At 48.0% G+C, this 6,212-nt stretch overlaps 1 protein-coding gene across 4 annotated transcripts in view; it reads right to left on the minus strand.

Annotated features, from left to right (window-relative positions):
* Positions 1–4,988, minus strand: part of GALNT1 (polypeptide N-acetylgalactosaminyltransferase 1) — a 125,467-nt gene extending 120,479 nt beyond the window's left edge. For 2 of the 4 annotated variants that reach the window (XM_067699327.1, XM_067699326.1), the window contains exon 1: positions 4,577–4,988. The gene's annotated coding sequence lies outside the window, so the exon portion shown is untranslated. Of the gene's footprint in view, positions 1–3,807; positions 3,933–4,576 lie in introns of those variants that run through there. The other 2 variants (XM_067699329.1, XM_067699325.1) reach the window with 2 other exon arrangements.
* Positions 4,989–6,212: the final 1,224 nt, after the last annotated feature.

Raw genomic sequence — 6,212 nt, forward strand, 5'->3', positions numbered from 1 at the left:
ACATTCTTGAAAGGACAAAATTATAGAAATGGAGAACAATCACATCCTGATTGTCAGGACTTAAGGAGTGTATGGAACTGGGAGGGAAGAGGGTATAGCTATAACAGAACATGCAGAAACCCTGTGCTGATGGAAATGTTCTTGACTATATCAATGACACTCTCATGGGTCTGATATTGCACTACAGTTTTACATGATACCACTGGGAGCAACTGGGTAACGGGTACATGGGATCTTTCAGAATTATTTCTTGTAACTCCACGTGGATCTACAATTATGCCGCCAAAAAAAGTTTAATTTAAAAAAGCCCAGAGTTTGGGCTTTTTGAGCACTAGCTGTCCCTAACTCCTTGCTTGGTGCCCTGAAATAAATGCTGCACTTTCTTTCATCACACACACACACAAAAAAGCCCAAAACTGGACCTTCACTCTCTACTCTAAGATTCATCACCCAAATGTTAACACTTCAGAATAGATCTACCTTCTTAACAACTCTTTATTAATTTTGGCTTTGTGGTGGACTGTGGACACATAGATATAAACGTAAAATATTATCCGTACCCTCAAACACCATAAACTCAAGTAGAGTGACAAACACAGGCATAAATCAACAGTGAAAGACTTCATAAAGGAGATGAGATTTGAGCAAATCCTTGAACAAGAGGTAGCACTTCCACAAGTGGAAGCGGAGATGGGGATGTCTTGGGAAGAAGAAATCTTATGTAAAGACTCGGAGCTAAAGATAAACACAGTGCCTATGAAGAAAGGGGCATGTGTGTTGTGAAATAACAAAAAGATGGAATAAGCAGTGTGGGGGTAACAATGGAAGGTCCCCAAAAGCTGGAGCGAGGAATGCAAATGAGAGAAGACTTCCTTACCAACCCAGCCAACCAAAAGCAAGCAGCTCCCCACCACCACACAAACACAGTCTCTCCAGCACCCTTTACCTTTTCTTTCTAGCACTCATCACAAGTTTAATTATTATGTACTTACCTGCATGTTTATCTAATGCTGTCCAACCCCAGTTATCTTGAGTATCTACCACTGGACTGGCACACAATAAGCGCCCAATAAATATTAACTGAGTCAATGAACGAACAGCAAGTATTCACTTCTAGTTCCCTTCTATGCAGTTGCCCCAGTCTTCTTTCCTGCAGTATCTGTCACTCCGTGCACCATGGTCCCTCTCTGATCCACTGCCTCTTTTAGCTAATCTCTCCTTTTTCCTAGCCCCTCCACCTCAGCCCAGCTCTTAACCCATAATAAAATAAAAACTCAGTATATTTTAAAATACTGGTTCACATTTGCAATGTTGTAACCCTCTTCTGAATCTCAACCAATTAAGAACTGTATCCCAAGAATCTGCTACTGAAAACAAAGTATTACAGTTGTAAGTTGTTACAGAAGCATAATAGATGTATATATTACATAAACAGACAAATACCAGCAGAAATAGCTATTCCTGTCAGGGCCTTACTTTCCTGAATATGAGAGTCTTTTCCCAGTATTAGATGATCCTATCTGGTCTATGGAAAGCTGCCCACTGAAGACAGCCAGGACAGTACTCCTCAAGGCTACCAAAGTTACACAAAACAAGGAAAACAGAGAAACTGCCACAGACCAAAGACTAAGGAGACATGATGACTAAATACAATGTGGTGCAATGTGGTACCCTGGACAGGATTCTGGAACAGAAAGAGGATATTAATGGGAAAATTGGTGAAATCCTAATAAAGTCTGGAATTTAGTTTTTTAAAAATAATATACATACACATATACATATGTATGTGGCACTAAGATATGATTAAGATTCAAATGTATAAATATTATTTTATACTATTAAAAAGAGAAAGAGATAGGGCATGCAAGGGAACCAGGAAATGAAATTCAGGCCAGGGTAGCTGGGGCTTAGAGCTGAAAAGCTACACACAGACCTACCACCTTCATTTTGATTCTGGTCCTATGCTCTTACCCGCTGCCCTGAATATTACCTTGCCTGAATTGCTTGGGATTAACTACTTTTGACTTCTGAACAAGCTCATTAATATACTCAAGAAGCATTTATTGAGTGCCTACTGCTTACCAGGCACTGTGCAGTCTTTGAAGATACATGGCTGGAAAAGGAAGACACAATCTCTGCTCTCATAAAGCTGACACTCTACTACAGAAGCCAGGCATTTAACAAGTATTTGTGTAAATGATGAGTGTTCCCAAGGCATTCAAAGTTGGCTTAAGAGCCCTACCAAACAATCCATCAGGACATTTGTTAAACCCAGTTATCACTGGTGTTCTGAATAAGGCCTTCAGTATGAAAACAAATCACTTGAGATCTGAGATCTATCACCTGTGACCTGTTGAATCACTTTAACAGATACTCATTCAGTTGATGTGGCTTGGGACCTGAGATTCTGCATTTCTTCCAAACTCCCAGGTGACAGAGATGCTGCTGCTGGTTCACGAACCACACTTTGCATTAGCAAAGCACTGAAGGTACCAAGGAAACATCCCTTAAACTATCACGTAGAATGCAAGCTCCATGAAGCCAAGAGACATTTTGCCTCTCCTATTCACCATGCTATACCCAGGACTTAAAACTATGCCTCATAGACATATGGCACTCAACAAATATTTACTGAATAAGCCAATGGATATATGGTCTAGACAAGTGCTGTTCAATAGTAACCACCGGTCACATTTGGCTACTGAACACTTGTAATGTGGCTAGTGAATTTTCAAAACTTTAATTTTAATTAATTTAAATAGCCACATGTGGTTAGTGGCTACCACAATGGACAACCCAAGTCCAGACACAAATGTAATGTAAAAAGCACTGGATTAGTAAGACCTAGGTGTGAATCCCAACTCTGCTGCTTAGCTTGCGCCCTGTAAAGTTACAACTTCTTAGGGCCTCAACTTCATTTGTGAAATGAGGACAAAATACCCACCCATCCCACCCCACCCTCTCAGAGTTCTTGACAAGAATTATTATAGATCAGTGTGTTGATATTAAGCACAAGGTATGATCTCTGCCCTCCAGAAACAGTTCACAATCACAAAGACTACTCTGACCATTGCCCACACTTGCCAGAAAATGCCAAGCCCGTCTGGTTAGCTTAGCGGCTCTGTGAATGAGGCCAAGGTCACAAGTTCGGAGGAGGGGGCCTTCACTTAGCAAGGTTGACCAGGTAAGAGAGGCAATGACACTGCAAATCATCACAATTCCTGGCAAATCTTTAAATGGGCATTGCACTGATTATGGGTGAGTAAATGACATTTCATTCATTCATTCTTCCAGGAAGCTGTACTACATTACCTAACGCCCGCTACTTCCCAACCACAGACGTCTGCTAATTCACGGCCGGGTCCTCTTCGCGGGTAGTGGGCCGGAAGCCCCCAACCCGGGCCGCCCGCGTGTCCTCCCCTCCCGCGTCGCGCCGGCCAGGCGGGGGTCAGCCTGGCACCGCGGCTCCAAGTACCACACCGCCGGACCGAACCCAGGAGCCATATTTAGCTGTATTTTGGTCAATAAAACAAACTTCCGTCTTCTAAAGAAAAACGGTTCTAACTCAATGTCAAACTAGGACGGAAACTCGCTTCTCGCCGCAGCGGCCAACCAGAGACGCCGCGTGTCCAGCAGCCTCCGAGTCCCCGACCCGGACCCCGCGCCCAGCGAGCCCGCGCCCCGGCCGCACCGGCCACAAAGGGACAGGAGACGCGGACGCGGCCGGGCCTCCTCCGCCTCCTCCTCCCCCGGCTCCGCGTCAGCGGCCGCGGCTCCGGGACGGCCCGGGCGCGGGCGGACACTCACCTCGGTCCGCACGCGGCGGCGGCGGCGGCGGCGGGCGCTCCTCGGGGCCGGCCCGGGCGGTCGCGGCGCGGTCCCGCGGGCCGCAGCGCGGGCGCTACTCTCGGGCCGCCGTCCGCCGCGCCGCCTCCTCGACCACTGCCGGCGGCTCCCCCGGCGGGCGGGCGGGCCCGACGCGGGCCCCGCCTCCGCCGCGCCTGCCCCCTCCTCCGCGCGGGGCCTCGCGGGCTCGGCGCGCTACTCCGGGCCACCCCGCATGCTGCTGCCGCCGCAGCTGCTGCTCGCTTGGGACCGCCTCAGCGCGGCGGTCCGGGGCCGCAGGGCCGCCCACGCAGGCCGCTTGGGCGCGGTCCTCCCCGCTCGCGGCGTGCTGGCGGCAGCGGCGGCCCGTGCGGCTGCGCGGGGGAGGCGGGGGCGCCGCGCGCTCACCCGGATGCGGCGCCCCCGCCCCTGCGGCGAGCCCACCTCGGGGCCGCGGCGCTTCCCTCGGGGATGTGAAGGTTCCGGCTTCTCGGCGCCTCTACCTCTGCCTGTCCCACCCGCGGGGAGGCGCGGAACCCGGGCGCCGGAGCAAGGGCCTCCGGGCGGCGCTGCCGGTCCTGTCCCGGGCGGGAGCCTGGGTCTGCGACGGGCTCGGCCGTGAGGTCCGGCCCGGGTGGTCTCCACCTGAACCTGTGCTCGGACAAAGGGGCTGCCGCCGCAAGTGAAGTACAGCTTGGGCCGTTTCACGTCGAGCAGGTCGCGGGGTGGGAGGAAAGGACGGTGCCCTCACCGCGCCGACGAGATCTTCGGATCGATCCCGGGGCCGAGGCCAGGTTGTTCCAGACCCGCGAGCGGCCGACGAAGACTCGGAACTGGAGGACGGTCAGCGGCCCCTTGGTCTGGCCGGGCTGAGCGCTGCGTCCGGCGACAGGGATGCAGGAGGTCCAGGACCCAGGGTGGGCGGCGAGAGGGGAGGCCACCGACCGGCAAAGCCGGAAGAGGCAGCCAGGCCTTGGGGGACAAAAACAACCCCGGCCCCCGCAGGATGGGGGCTGTTTAGGGCAGTGTCTCCCTTATAGTTCTGAGAGGGGCCCTTCCACTGTGCCCCCTTGGGAAACACTCTTCCTTGGCACTAATTCCAGTACCTAGCCGTACCTTAACCTGAAGAGGAGACGCAGCCTGGTCCTCTGTCACTCACTAGGCATGACCAACGGTTATTTTAATAAATTTTCTACTTGAATCATTCAGAGGTTTTTGTGTCTTGCTTGCCAGCGATGAAACTAATGTTTATAATATTTAAATGGTCCCATTTTTATATTTTAAATAAAGGTATGTTCGCAGAAAAAACCAAAAGGCTGGAAGCAAATAATGTTACTGAAGATTATCTGTGGAATTTTACTATCCTATTTTGTGCTTATCTACATTTTCCAAGTATTCTAAAATAAAAGTTAAAAGTTGCTTTTTAAAAGTACTTACATAATATTTTGAAACAAAGTGAATCATGATTGGCCTGTTAATGTACCACAAGGGAACTTCACTTTGAAGTTTTTATCTTTTTAAAAAATAACCGTGTTTAGGAAAAAAAAAAGATTTTTTTGTTTCTTGGGGAAAAAAAGGTTTGCAAATCGTATATCTGATAAAGGACTTGTATTCAGAATATATAAAGAACTCATAACTTAATAAGACTAATAATTGAATTTTAAATGGATAAAAGAATGAAATAGGCATTTTACCAAAGAAAATATTTACATGGTCAACAGTAGCATGAAAAGATGTTCAACATCATTAGCGACTAGGGAAATGAAAATCAGAACCACAAATGAGAAAGCTCTTTGCACCCACTACAATGGCTGTAATAAAAACGACTGATGATAGCAAGTGTTGCTGAGGAGATTAGAGAGATTAGAACCCTAACCTACATTTCTGATGGATATGTGAAATGGTACAGCCACTTTGGAAGTTTGTTAAAAAGGTACTTAAAAAGTTATACGTAAGAGTACCATATGACCCAATGATTCCACTCCTAGGTATATACCCCCCAAAACTGAAAACATGTTCATATAGCAAGTTGTATATAAATATTCATAGGAGAATTATTCATAATACTTGAAAAGTAGAAACAATCCAGATGTCCAGCAACTGGTGAATGGATAAACAAAATGTGGTATGTTCATACAGTGAATGCTATTCAGCAATAAAACAGAATGAAAGATACATAGAAGATATGTGGAAGATACAACATAGAGGAACCTCAAAAACATTAAACCAAGTGAAAATAGCCAGATGGGTGGTGATCATGGGTTAGGTCAGGCAGTAGGCATATGTCAGCATGGTGAGGGCGGTCCTGGGTGTGGTAAATGTGGATCATAAGCAGTCAGGAGGGTGCCTTGCTTTGGATCTGGTGATAAGAGCAGTACATTTTAGGC

This window comes from Pseudorca crassidens, chromosome 12 (genome assembly GCF_039906515.1).
Source record: "Pseudorca crassidens isolate mPseCra1 chromosome 12, mPseCra1.hap1, whole genome shotgun sequence".
In the NCBI taxonomy this organism is placed as follows: domain Eukaryota; kingdom Metazoa; phylum Chordata; class Mammalia; order Artiodactyla; family Delphinidae; genus Pseudorca; species Pseudorca crassidens.